A 15,031-nucleotide genomic window follows, 5' to 3' on the forward strand; every position below is an offset into this window, starting at 1 on the left:
GAGTAAGGCACACTACTGTGGTGTAATTTGAATTGGGGTACTATTGAGTGGCCATGCCCCCTTTTTGGCACACGTGCCTTCCCTATTTCAAATTTGGGGGGGGGGGGCACCAGTCCTTTACTTTGCCAGGGGCGCTCGGGCCTCTAAATACACCCCTGGGTATTAGTACAGATGTATGTCACACTAAACATAATATACACAGGTGAGAAGTAATTAGTGCAGGTGCGAAGTTATTAGTGCAGGTGAGAAGGTATTAGTACAGGTGAGAAGGTATTAGTACAGGTGAGAAGTTATTAGTACAGGAGTGAAGGTATTAGTACAGGTGTATGTAACATATTAAATAATATACACAGGTGAGAAGTTATTAGTACAGGAGTGAAGGTATTAGTACAGATGTATGTCACACATTACATAATATACACAGGTGAGAAGGTATTAGTACAGGTGTATGTCACACATTACATAATATACACAGGTGAGAAGTTATTAGTACAGGTGTATGTCACACATTACATAATATACACAGGTGAGAAGTTATTAGTACAGGTGTATGTCACACATTACATAATATACACAGGTGAGAAGTTATTAGTACAGGTGTATGTCACACATTACATAATATACACAGGTGAGAAGTTATTAGTACAGGTGTATGTCACACATTACATAATATACACAGGTGAGAAGTTATTAGTACAGGTGTATGTCACACATTACATAATATACACAGGTGAGAAGTTATTAGTACAGGTATATGTCACACATTACATAATATACACAGGTGAGAAGTTATTAGTACAGGAGTGAAGGTATTAGTACAGGTATATGTCACACATTACATAATATACACAGGTGAGAAGTTATTAGTACAGGTGTATGTCACACATTACATAATATACACAGGTGAGAAGTTATTAGTACAGGTGTATGTCACACATTACATAATATACACAGGTGAGAAGTTATTAGTACAGGTATATGTCACACATTACATAATATACACAGGTGAGAAGTTATTAGTACAGGAGTGAAGGTATTAGTACAGGTATATGTCACACATTACATAATATACACAGGTGAGAAGTTATTAGTACAGGTGTATGTCACACATTACATAATATACACAGGTGAGAAGTTATTAGTGCAGGAGTGAAGGTATTAGTACAGGTATATGTCACACATTACATAATATACACAGGTGAGAAGTTTATTAGTACAGGAGTGAAGGTATTAGTACAGGTATATGTCACACATTACATAATATACACAGGTGAGAAGTTATTAGTACAGGTGTATGTAACATATTACATAATATACACAGGTGAGAAGTTATTAGTACAGGAGTGAAGGTATTAGTACAGGTGTATGTCACACATTACATAATATACACAGGTGAGAAGTTATTAGTGCAGGAGTGAAGGTATTAGTACAGGTATATGTCACACATTACATAATATACACAGGTGAGAAGATATTAGTGCAGGAGTGAAGGTATTAGTACAGGTGTATGTAACATATTACATAATATACACAGGTGAGAAGTTATTAGTACAGGAGTGAAGGTATTAGTACAGGTGTATGTAACATATTACATAATATACACAGGTGAGAAGTTATTAGTACAGGAGTGAAGGTATTAGTACAGGTGTATGTCACACATTACATAATATACACAGGTGAGAAGGTATTAGTACAGGTGTATGTAACATATTACATAATATACACAGGTGAGTAGTTATTAGTACAGGTGTATGTAACATATTACATAATATACACAGGTGAGTAGTTATTAGTTCAGGTGATAAGTTATTAGTGCAGGAGTGAAGGTATTAGTACAGGTGTATGTAACATATTACATAATATACACAGGTGAGAAGTTATTAGTACAGGAGTGAAGGTATTAGTACAGGTGTATGTCACACATTACATAATATACACAGGTGAGAAGTTATTAGTACAGGTGTATGTAACATATTACATAATATACACAGGTGAGAAGTTATTAGTACAGGAGTGAAGGTATTAGTACAGGTGTATGTCACACATTACATAATATACACAGGTGAGAAGTTATTAGTGCAGGAGTGAAGGTATTAGTACAGGTATATGTCACACATTACATAATATACACAGGTGAGAAGTTATTAGTGCAGGAGTGAAGGTATTAGTACAGGTGTATGTCACACATTACATAATATACACAGGTGAGAAGTTATTAGTACAGGAGTGAAGGTATTAGTACAGGTATATGTCACACATTACATAATATACACAGGTGAGAAGGTATTAGTACAGGTGTATGTAACATATTACATAATATACACAGGTGAGAAGTTATTAGTACAGGAGTGAAGGTATTAGTACAGGTGTATGTCACACATTACATAATATACACAGGTGAGAAGGTATTAGTACAGGTGTATGTAACATATTACATAATATACACAGGTGAGTAGTTATTAGTACAGGTGTATGTAACATATTACATAATATACACAGGTGAGTAGTTATTAGTTCAGGTGAGAAGTTATTAGTGCAGGAGTGAAGGTATTAGTACAGGTATATGTCACACATTACATAATATACACAGGTGAGAAGTTATTAGTACAGGAGTGAAGGTATTAGTACAGGTATATGTCACACATTACATAATATACACAGGTGAGAAGTTATTAGTACAGGTGTATGTCACACATTACATAATATACACAGGTGAGAAGTTATTAGTGCAGGAGTGAAGGTATTAGTACAGGTATATGTCACACATTACATAATATACACAGGTGAGAAGTTTATTAGTACAGGAGTGAAGGTATTAGTACAGGTGTATGTCACACATTACATAATATACACAGGTGAGAAGTTATTAGTACAGGTGTATGTAACATATTACATAATATACACAGGTGAGAAGTTATTAGTACAGGAGTGAAGGTATTAGTACAGGTGTATGTCACACATTACATAATATACACAGGTGAGAAGTTATTAGTGCAGGAGTGAAGGTATTAGTACAGGTATATGTCACACATTACATAATATACACAGGTGAGAAGTTATTAGTGCAGGAGTGAAGGTATTAGTACAGGTGTATGTCACACATTACATAATATACACAGGTGAGAAGTTATTAGTACAGGAGTGAAGGTATTAGTACAGGTATATGTCACACATTACATAATATACACAGGTGAGAAGTTATTAGTGCAGGAGTGAAGGTATTAGTACAGGTGTATGTAACATATTACATAATATACACAGGTGAGAAGTTATTAGTGCAGGAGTGAAGGTATTAGTACAGGTGTATGTCACACATTACATAATATACACAGGTGAGAAGGTATTAGTACAGGTGTATGTAACATATTACATAATATACACAGGTGAGTAGTTATTAGTTCAGGTGAGAAGTTATTAGTGCAGGAGTGAAGGTATTAGTACGGGTGTATGTAACATATTACATAATATACACAGGTGAGAAGTTATTAGTACAGGAGTGAAGGTATTAGTACAGGTGTATGTCACACATTACATAATATACACAGGTGAGTAGTTATTAGTACAGGAGTGAAGGTATTAGTACAGGTGTATGTAACATATTACATAATATACACAGGTGAGAAGTTATTAGTACAGGAGTGAAGGTATTAGTACAGGTGTATGTAACATATTACATAATATACGCAGGTGAGAAGTTATTAGTACAGGAGTGAAGGTATTAGTACAGGTATATGTCACACATTACATAATATACACAGGTGAGAAGGTATTAGTGCAGGAGTGAAGGTATTAGTACAGGTGTATGTCACACATTACATAATATACACAGGTGAGAAGTTATTAGTACAGGTGTATGTCACACATTACATAATATACACAGGTGAGAAGTTATTAGTACAGGAGTGAAGGTATTAGTACAGGTATATGTCACACATTACATAATATACACAGGTGAGAAGTTATTAGTACAGGAGTGAAGGTATTAGTACAGGTATATGTCACACATTACATAATATACACAGGTGAGAAGTTATTAGTACAGGTGTATGTCACACATTACATAATATACACAGGTGAGAAGTTATTAGTGCAGGAGTGAAGGTATTAGTACAGGTATATGTCACACATTACATAATATACACAGGTGAGAAGTTTATTAGTACAGGAGTGAAGGTATTAGTACAGGTATATGTCACACATTACATAATATACACAGGTGAGAAGTTATTAGTACAGGTGTATGTAACATATTACATAATATACACAGGTGAGAAGTTATTAGTACAGGAGTGAAGGTATTAGTACAGGTATATGTCACACATTACATAATATACACAGGTGAGAAGGTATTAGTGCAGGAGTGAAGGTATTAGTACAGGTGTATGTCACACATTACATAATATACACAGGTGAGAAGGTATTAGTACAGGTGTATGTCACACATTACATAATATACACAGGTGAGAAGGTATTAGTGCAGGTGAGAAGGTATTAGTACAGGTATATGTCACACATTACGTAATATACACTGGTGAGAAGTTATTAGAGCAGGAGTGAATGTATTAGTACAGGTATATGTCACACATTACGTAATATACACAGGTGAGAAGTTATTAGTGCAGGAGTGAAGGTATTAGTACAGGTGTATGTAACATATTACATAATATACACAGGTGAGAAGTTATTAGTGCAGGAGTGAAGGTATTAGTACAGGTATATGTCACACATTACATAATATACACAGGTGAGAAGTTATTAGTACAGGTGTATGTCACACATTACATAATATACACAGGTGAGAAGTTATTAGTGCAGGAGTGAAGGTATTAGTACAGGTATATGTCACACATTACATAATATACACAGGTGAGAAGTTTATTAGTACAGGAGTGAAGGTATTAGTACAGGTATATGTCACACATTACATAATATACACAGGTGAGAAGTTATTAGTACAGGTGTATGTAACATATTACATAATATACACAGGTGAGAAGTTATTAGTACAGGAGTGAAGGTATTAGTACAGGTATATGTCACACATTACATAATATACACAGGTGAGAAGGTATTAGTGCAGGAGTGAAGGTATTAGTACAGGTGTATGTCACACATTACATAATATACACAGGTGAGAAGGTATTAGTACAGGTGTATGTCACACATTGCATAATATACACAGGTGAGAAGGTATTAGTGCAGGTGAGAAGGTATTAGTACAGGTGTATGTCACACATTACGTAATATACACTGGTGAGAAGTTATTAGAGCAGGAGTGAATGTATTAGTACAGGTATATGTCACACATTACGTAATATACACAGGTGAGAAGTTATTAGTGTAGGTGAGAAGGTATTAGTACAGGTGTATGTCACACATTACGTAATATACACAGGTGAGAAGTTATTAGAGCAGGAGTGAAGCTACAGGTACGGAATCCCGGGGGTGTCAGCAGTGAATAAATAGTGACAGCATCAGCGAGTGTCAGGGCTGCGGAGGAACGGACCCCTCACATCACAGGAGCAGACAGGTGTGTACAGGTAACAGCAGATCGCTCCATTTCATGGACCAGAGACTGTAACACTGATATCTTACAGTATATAATGCATTATTCCTTAATCTGTTCATATATAGAGGGTTATTAATTTTGTTACATAAGAACTAACAATATATTGATAAGATCTTTCTGTGCCGTGTCCCATCATTCAACGCAGCACGCTTTGTAAAAAATTCCAATCCTGACACAAAATGTAAGACGTAAATTGCAAAACAGATGTATATAAAGAAGTGTCCTTTTTGTTACTATGTGTATTTAATAAATTGATTTTTTTTTACAGTCTAGGCCAAAATTATTTTTTTTATAGATTGCATATTAAAATGTAACATCAAAGTGTTGTATCTAAAACTCACAATGAAAAAAAAAGAGTTCTAAATAAGTGGCGGGAAGTTCCATCCCATATTAAATGGGCAGGCAGTATATATAGGTGTCATGGCCCAACAGGTTGACGCATCTTTAAGAAAAAGAAGAAAAAAGCAGGAGGTCCCCCATAATCCCTCAGTTACACAGCACCTGACTCCTCTTCCTCTCCCAGTAATGGTCCTCTCTATAGCATGAGCAGGGACACATGTGTGGTGCCCACTTGTAAGTTCATGTCTTATTGATCAGAAATCTCCAAAAATGTGGACGAGGAGAGAGATGCAGTATAAAATGATGATGATGGTGTTATGAGAGTGAGGAAGGTATGTACTGACAAGACGGAGGTTAGTTGTGATTAACAGGTGTGATATTAGGATGAGATGGTTATCTGTGATTACTGGGCTTGTTATAATATAGAGGGGGGATTAAGTAGTGACCATGATGGGTTAGCTGTGATTATTTTTTGTGTGATGATAAGGAAGTTGTGTACTCCTAATGAGGGAATAGCTGTGATTTTTGGGTATGTGATGAGGGTGAGGGAGCTATGTACTGACCATAAGAGGATAGCTGTGATTACTGGGTGTGTTATGATGATGAGGGGGTTATACACTGATTATTAGGGGTTAGCTGTGATTACTGGGTGTGTTATGATGATAAGGGGGTTATACACTGATTATTAGGGGATAGCTGTGATTACTGGGTGTGTTATGATGGTGAGGAGCTTTATACTGATCATTAGTGGTAAGCTGAGGTTACTGGGTGTGTTATGATGAGGGGATTATACACTGATTATTAGGGGATAGCTGTGATTACTGGGTGTGTTATGATGATGAGGGGGTTATACACTGATTATTAGGGGTTAGCTGTGATTACTGGGTGTGTTATGATGAGGGGATTATATACTGATTATTAGGGTATAGCTGTGATTACTGGGTGTGTTATGATGAGGGGATTATACACTGATTATTAGGGGATAGCTGTGATTACTGGGTGTGTTATGATGTGGGGGTTATACACTGATTATTAGGGGATAGCTGTGATTGCTGGGTGTGGTATGATGATGAGGGGGTTATACACTGATTATTAGGGGATAGCTGTGATTGCTGGGTGTGTTATGATGATGGGGTTATACACTGATTATTAGGGGATAGCTGTGATTACTGGTTGTGTTATGATGATGAGGGGGTTATACACTGATTATTAGGGGATAGCTGTGATTGCTGGGTGTGTTATGATGATGAGGGGTTTATACACTGATTATTAGGGGATAGCTGTGATTACTGGGTGTGTTATGATGATGAGGGGGTTATACACTGATTATTAGGGGTTAGCTGTGATTACTGGGTGTGTTATGATGATGAGGGGGTTATACACTGATTATTAGGGGATAGCTGTGATTACTGGGTGTGTTATGATGGTGAGGAGCTTTATACTGATCATTAGTGGTAAGCTGAGGTTACTGGGTGTGTTATGATGAGGGGATTATACACTGATTATTAGGGGTTAGCTGTGATTACTGGGTGTGTTATGATGATGAGGGGGTTATACACTGATTATTAGGGGATAGCTGTGATTGCTGGGTATGTTATGATGATGAGGGGGTTATACACTGATTATTAGGGGATAGCTGTGATTACTGGGTGTGTTATGATGATGAGGGGGTTATACACTGATTATTAGGGGTTAGCTGTGATTACTGGGTGTGTTATGATGAGGGGATTATACACTGATTATTAGGGTATAGCTGTGATTACTGGGTGTGTTATGATGAGGGGATTATACACTTATTATTAGGGGATAGCTGTGATTACTGGGTGTGTTATGATGTGGGGGTTATACACTGATTATAAGGGGATAGCTGTGATTGCTGGGTGTGTTATGATGATGAGGGGGTTATACACTGATTATTAGGGGATAGCTGTGATTGCTGGGTGTGTTATGATGATGGGGTTATACACTGATTATTAGGGGATAGCTGTGATTGCTGGTGTGTTATGATGATGAGGGGGTTATATACTGATTATTAGGGGATTGCTGTGATTACTGGGTGTGTTATGATGAGGGGGTTAAACACTGATTATTAGGGGATAGCTGTGATTGCTGGGTGTGTTATGATGATGAGGGGGTTATACACTGATTATTAGGGGATTGCTGTGATTGCTGGGTGTGTTATCATGATGAGGGGGTTATACACTGATTATTAGGGGATTGCTGTGATTACCGGGTGTGTTATGATGAGGGGGTTATACACTGGTTATTAGGGGATAGCTGTGATTGCTGGGTGTGTTATGATGATGAGGGCGTTATACACTGATTATTAGGGGATTGCTGTGATTGCTGGGTGTGTTATGATTATGAGGGGGTTATACACTGATTATTAGTGGATAGCTGTGATTACTGGGTGTGTTATGATGCTGAGGGGGTTATACACTGATTATTAGGGGACAGCTGTGATTACTGGGTGTGTTATGATGGTGAGGAGCTATATACTGATCATTAGTGGTAAGCTGAGGTTACTGGGTGTGTTATGATGAGGGGGTTATACACTGGTTATTAGGGGATAGCTGTGATTACTAGGTGTGTTATGATGAGGGGCTTATACACTGATTATTAGGGGATAGCTGTGATTACTGGGTGTGTTATGATGAGGGGGTTATACACTGATTATTAGGGGATAGCTGTGATTACTGGGTGTGTTATGATGAGGGGCTTATACACTGATTATTAGGGGATAGCTGTGATTACTGGGTGTGTTATTATGAGGGGTTATTTACTGATTATTAGGGGATAGCTGTGATTACTGGGTGTGTTATGATGATGAGGGGGTTATACACTGATTATTAGGGGATTGCTGTGATTGCTGGGTGTGTTATGATGATGAGGGGGTTATACACTGATTATTAGGGGACAGCTGTGATTACTGGGTGTGTTAGTATGGTGAGGAGCTACATACTGATCATTAGTGGTAAGCTGAGGTTACTGGGTGTGTTATGATGAGGGGGTTATACACTGATTATTAGGGGATAGCTGTGATTACTGTGTGTGTTATGATGGTGAGGAGCTTTATACTGATCATTAGTGGTAAGCTGAGGTTACTGGGTGTGTTATGATGAGGGGCTTATACACTGATTATTAGGGGATAGCTGTGATTACTGGGTGTGTTATGAAGAGGGGGTTATACACTGATTATTAGGGGATAGCTGTGATTGCTGGGTGTGTTATGATGATGATGAGGGCGTTATACACTGATTATTAGGGGATTGCTGTGATTGCTGGGTGTGTTATGATGATGAGGGGTTATACACTGATTATTAGGGGATAGCTGTGATTACTGGGTGTGTTATGATGATGAGGGGGTTTTACACTGATTATTAAGGGACAGCTGTGATTACTGGGTGTGTTATGATGGTGAGGAGCTATATACTGATCATTAGTGGTAAGCTGAGGTTACTGGGTGTGTTATGATGAGGGGGTTATATACTGATCATTAGTGGTAAGCTGAGGTTACTGGGTGTGTTATGATGAGGGGGTTATACACTGATTATTAGGGGATAGCTGTGATTACTGGGTGTGTTATGATGAGGGGCTTATACACTGATTATTAGGGGTTAGCTGTGATTACTGGGTGTGTTATGATGAGGGGGTTATTTACTGATTATTAGGGGATAGCTGTGATTACTGGGTGTGTTATGATGAGGGGGTTATACACTGATTATTAGGGGATAGCTGTGATTGCTGGGTGTGTTATAATGATGAGGGCGTTATACACTGATTATTAGGGGATTGCTGTGATTGCTGGGTGTGTTATGATGATGAGGGGGTTATACACTGATTATTAGGGGATAGCTGTGATTACTGGGTGTGTTATGATGATGAGGGGGTTATACACTGATTATTAGGGGATAGCTGTGATTACTGGTTGTGTTATGATGATGAGGGGGTTATACACTGATTATTAGGGGATAGCTGTGATTACTGGGTGTGTTATGATGATGAGGGGGTTATACACTGATTATTAGGGGATAGCTGTGATTACTGAGTGTGTTATGATGGTGAGGAGCTATATACTGATCATTAGTGGTAAGCTGAGGTTACTGGGTGTGTTATGATGAGGGGGTTATACACTGATTATTAGAGGATAGCTGTGATTACTGGGTGTGTTATGATGACAGGCTTATACACTGATTATTAGGGGATAGCTGTGATTACTGGGTGTGTTATGATGAGGGGGTTATTTACTGATTATTAGGGGATAGCTGTGATTACTGGGTGTGTTATGATGAGGGGGTTATACACTGATTATTAGGGGATAGCTGTGATTACTGGGTGTGTTATGATGATGAGGGGGTTATACACTGATCATTATGGGTTACTTGTAATTACTGTGTGCGTGATGAGGATAAGGGAGTTATGTACAGACCATGAGATGGTTAGCTGTGATTACTGGGTGTGTTATGAGGGTGAGAGGGTTATATACTGATTATTAGGGGTTAGTTGTGATTACTGGGTGTGTTATGACGATGAGGGGGTTATACACTGATTATTAGGGGATAGCTGTGATTACTGGGTGTGTTATGATGGTGAGGAGCTATATACTGATCATTAGCGGTTAGCTGAGGTTACTGGGTGTGTTATGATGATGAGGGGGTTATACACTGATTATTAGGAGTTAGCTGTGATTACTGGATGTGTTATGATGATGAGGGGGTTATATGCTAATTATTAGTGGTTGGCTGTGGTTTCTGGGTGTGTTATGATCACGAGGTGGTTATACACTGATCATTACGGGTTACCTGTGATTACTGGGTGTATGATGAGGGTGAGGGAGTTATGTACATAACTTAAGATTGTTTTCTGTGATTACTGGGTGTGTGATGAGGGTGAGGGAGTAAAGTAGAGACCATGAGATGGTTAGCTGTGATTATTGGGTGTGTGATGAGGGTGAAGGGGTTATGTACTGACCTTGAGATGGTAAGTTGTAATTATTGGGGGTGTTATGATGGTAAATGGTTAATGATAATTACAGGGTTGTAATTCACTTGATGAGGCTACAAGAGGTAATGAATGTGGGAGATAAATAATTAAATAATGATGGGTGTGAGGGGTTTTTGAGGTGTTTAATGACTACAAAAAACAGAAAAATGAGATGACTACGAGGTGGTAGAAGTTAGTGACTATCAGGGCAGTTGCAGTGGGGAGCTGTGACAGAGGAGGGTGCTGGAACAAGTAGTTGGGGGAGCAGCCAACCATCTATGACAGGGGGTCTGTAGCCACTACATAATGTTAGGGTCTCCTGCCCTGTGCTGCCACGTCGTCATGGCAACCGGGAGACAAGTGCTAGCTGAGTAACCTGAGCGCAGCTGATACTCCGGTTCGGGTCTTTTGCTGTGCAGTGGTTACAGGCTCTGTGCACGGCAGGGGATCCGGTGCTGGTTTTTGTGCTCACAGTCTGTGAGGTCTGAGTGGGGCGTGGACAGCACCTGCTTTATAAGGCCTCTTCTCAGGTTAAGCAGATGCTGCTGAATCTTTGTTGGTTAGTCAGTTCCTGAAAGTTAGCCAGTACTGTGTAGCTTTGTATTTGTTGTTGCTTACTGCAAATAGGCCTGGGGATTTGGTACTACACTCTGCCAATCCAGACCTAGCAGTAAGACTGGAGTCAGTCGTTTAACCTGCTGGGGTTCTTTTGCTACTCTGTGAACTCAGCAGGTTTGCGGCTGTATTCTCAGACTGCCTGCCTAAATCCTGTCTCACTGTGCAAGGTGTTCAGGTATTCAGTTTAGTGGCAGTAAGCTGAACCTGTGCACTGCAAGTGAGGATTAGGATTGTGGAGACTCTCCTTGTGTCTATCATTCCATCTCTGACCAAGGAGTTTACTGCCACACCCGTTGGTAACCCTTTAGGGTTTTGCTGTTGCCCTTAGCAACAGCATTTCGGGTTCTCTACGTATTAAAACACAACATCTTGCTTTTTTCATCTGAGCATTCCTAATAATAGGGAGACACCCAGTTTCTTAGCCTCTGGGCTTCTCTGTTCACTTTGTGTTTATTTTGTTACCCTATCACCTTCTGTGTATGTAATGTTATATTCCCCAGTCTGTCTGTGAGTTCATTTGTTTTGCATCCCTATCCGTTCAGACACCAGTACATTCCTGCAGGCACTGGTGTGCATAACAGTTCAGACACCAGTACATTCCTGCAGGCACTGGTGTGCATAACAGTTCAGACACCAGTACATTCCTGCAGGCACTGGTGTGCATAACACATAAACGGTAGTCCCAAGCACAGGCACTATAGCCAGTAAGATCTGTGCACAGCAGCTGCAGCTGAGAAAAATAAGTTTCTAGTAAAAACTTCTAGTGCTGCGCCAGTGATAGAAAGCTCTTCAACAACGTACTGTATTAAAGACTATAGCCAGGAACTGCAGAATATCAGAAGAGAGCAGTGTAATGTATACCTCCCAATGTGACCCTCTCCAGGAGGGACAAAATGCTCCACTCCTGGACTTTTATCTCAATTTATAATTGCCGTCACCTGTTTTGAAAATGTTGGGAGGTATGGTGTAATGTGAGTTAACTTATTGATACAAACTATTATCATTAAGTAGAAACTAGCTGATGTGCCCAATTTCAACCGGGCAGAGGTTTGCTGGGTAGAACATTTTATCCCTTTTCACTCACTTAGGAGTTGAATTTGTAAAAAAAATTCTGGCTGCTTTGTGGGTGGCTGCACATAACTATCACAGTTTCCAGACCACCCAGCAGGTCACATGTTCCAGGTCACAATGCAGGTGCACAGGGAGAGTTCACCTACTGTCACATTATCCAGAACACAATGGCTATGCACTGTAAATGGCCAGCGGACGTTTTGTCACATAACTCCGTAATGAAGCAACCAATTACAACGACAATATTTTTCTCCAAATCCAAGGACCAAGACCTTTCATTTGGTATATGATGTGCCCTACTCAGACAATGGCATCCTAGCAACATGTGACTCATAAAATTCGCCCTTCTGCCATTAATATATAGATACAGCTTATAGTTATGTGTAAATTATGTGATTATTTGAAGGCGATAGCTAGAATTCAGACAGTCCAAGATAGCCAGAAGAGTGTTGGTGTTTATTATTCATCACAGCTGTAACTGTACTTTGTTATCTAAAGTGACCTCTGAGAGTTACCAAGTACTCAGGATGAAATATTGTATCACCAGGAGCAGCTACATCTAGGACCACTACAATATCTCAGAGAGTTTAAAAGTAACTTGTAACTAGGTACCTCTCTGTACACTAATGACTGTTCCTCTGAGACCCAGTCAGTTAAAATCATTAAATTTGCCGACGACACCACCGTCATCGGCCTCAGAAAAGAAGGGGACGAATCGGACTACAGACGGGAAGTGGATCGGTTGGCCCGATGGTGTAGCTGTAACAACCTGGAGCTCAACCCACTTAAAACTGTCGAGATGGTAGTAGACTTTAGGAAGAACCCAGCTGAAGCACCCCCACTAATCATAGCCGATAGTGTGGTGTCGCAAGTGGACTTCTTCAGGTTCCTGGGGACCACGATCTCTAGAGACCTCAAGTGGGGACCAAATGCAAATGCCACCATCGGGAAGGCACAACAGAGGCTGTTCTTCCTAAGGCTACTTAAGAAGTTTAACATCCGACAGAATCTCCTGCTCCTCTTCTACTCCGCAATTGTAGAATCTGTCCTGTGCTCCTCGATTATTGTCTGGTATAGCTCCGCCAGCGAGAGAGACAAACGTAGGCTCCAAAGAGTGGTAAGGTCTGCTGAGAAGATCATCGGAGTTGACCTCCCGCTTGTCCACAACCTGTACCGGTCCAGAGCCAAAAAAACAAGCGACTAGGATAGTCAATGATCCGCCTCACCCGGGCTATGGCGAGCTCAACCTGCTGCCATCAGGAAAAAGATACAGGGCCATTCCCACCAGAACCAATAAAAGCCTAAAAAGCTTCTTTCTTCAAGCAGTCCACCTGCTGAACTCCTGACAAATCGCCGGACTGACTGTCCAGTCGCTCTACATCATCCCCCCCCACCCCCCACCCCATCCCCTCTTGTCTACATGTTTTCCCCTGGCTGCTGCACTGTAAACCAAAAATCAAATTCCTATTATATGCAAATATACCTGGCCAATAAGGCTGATTCTGATGGAAGATCTCCAGGGTCAGTAAAAGACTACCTAGTTGATACAAAGGGACTTTACAGTATACAACAGTAAAATACATGAACAGGGGACTGAACTGTATATTAATGTGTCATTACAATTATTATAAAGACCAACCAGAGGTAAAGGATTCCTAGAAAAAATAAAAAATCCAATTGTAAGGGAAGGCACAGTTCTGTGGTACTGATGTGTCTTATTAACATAAACGTTACTTCAGTGAACCCATACAGTACCTAGCACCTCCGTTTTCTCAGGGCTTAACCAAGCAAGCCTACTGACATATGGGTCTATGTACTAAGCCTTGGTAATCCAAGGTGTAGTACATAGACCCTTAAATCATAGCTTGGGTGGAGTCACATTTATATGAAGACATCTCACATAGAGGATGTTATAAGGCAAGGGTGGCCAAACAGTCGATCGCGACCAACCGCCCATCGACACAAGGTGAGGAGAGCGCAGCGCGAGCTTCTCCTGCCTGCCATCCTGCCCCTCAGTCTGGTCTCCGGCAGTGACGGCGGAGTGTATAGCTCAAATAAGGTGCCGGTTCGTTAGCCAATCAGAGCTCGCGGACCGGCGCCTGATTTGAGATATACACGCTGCCGTCACCGCCGGAGACCAGACTGAGGGACAGGATGGCAGGTAGGAGAGGCGCGCGCTGCACTTTCCACACAGCAGCAAAATGGTGAGCAGCACTATGGGGGCATATCTGGCACTGTGGGCACATGGCACTGTGGGGGCATATCTATATCTGGCACTGTGGAGTCATATGTGGCACTGTGGGGGCATATCTAGCACTGTGGGGGCATATCTGGCACTGTGGGGGCATATCTGGCACTGTGGGGGCATATCTGTAATCTGGCGCTGTGGGGGCATATCTGGCACTGTGGGCACATGGCACTCTGGGGGCATATCTGGCACTGTGGGGGCAT

Source organism: Pseudophryne corroboree, chromosome 2, assembly GCF_028390025.1.
Source record: "Pseudophryne corroboree isolate aPseCor3 chromosome 2, aPseCor3.hap2, whole genome shotgun sequence".
Classification (NCBI taxonomy): Eukaryota; Metazoa; Chordata; class Amphibia; order Anura; family Myobatrachidae; genus Pseudophryne; species Pseudophryne corroboree.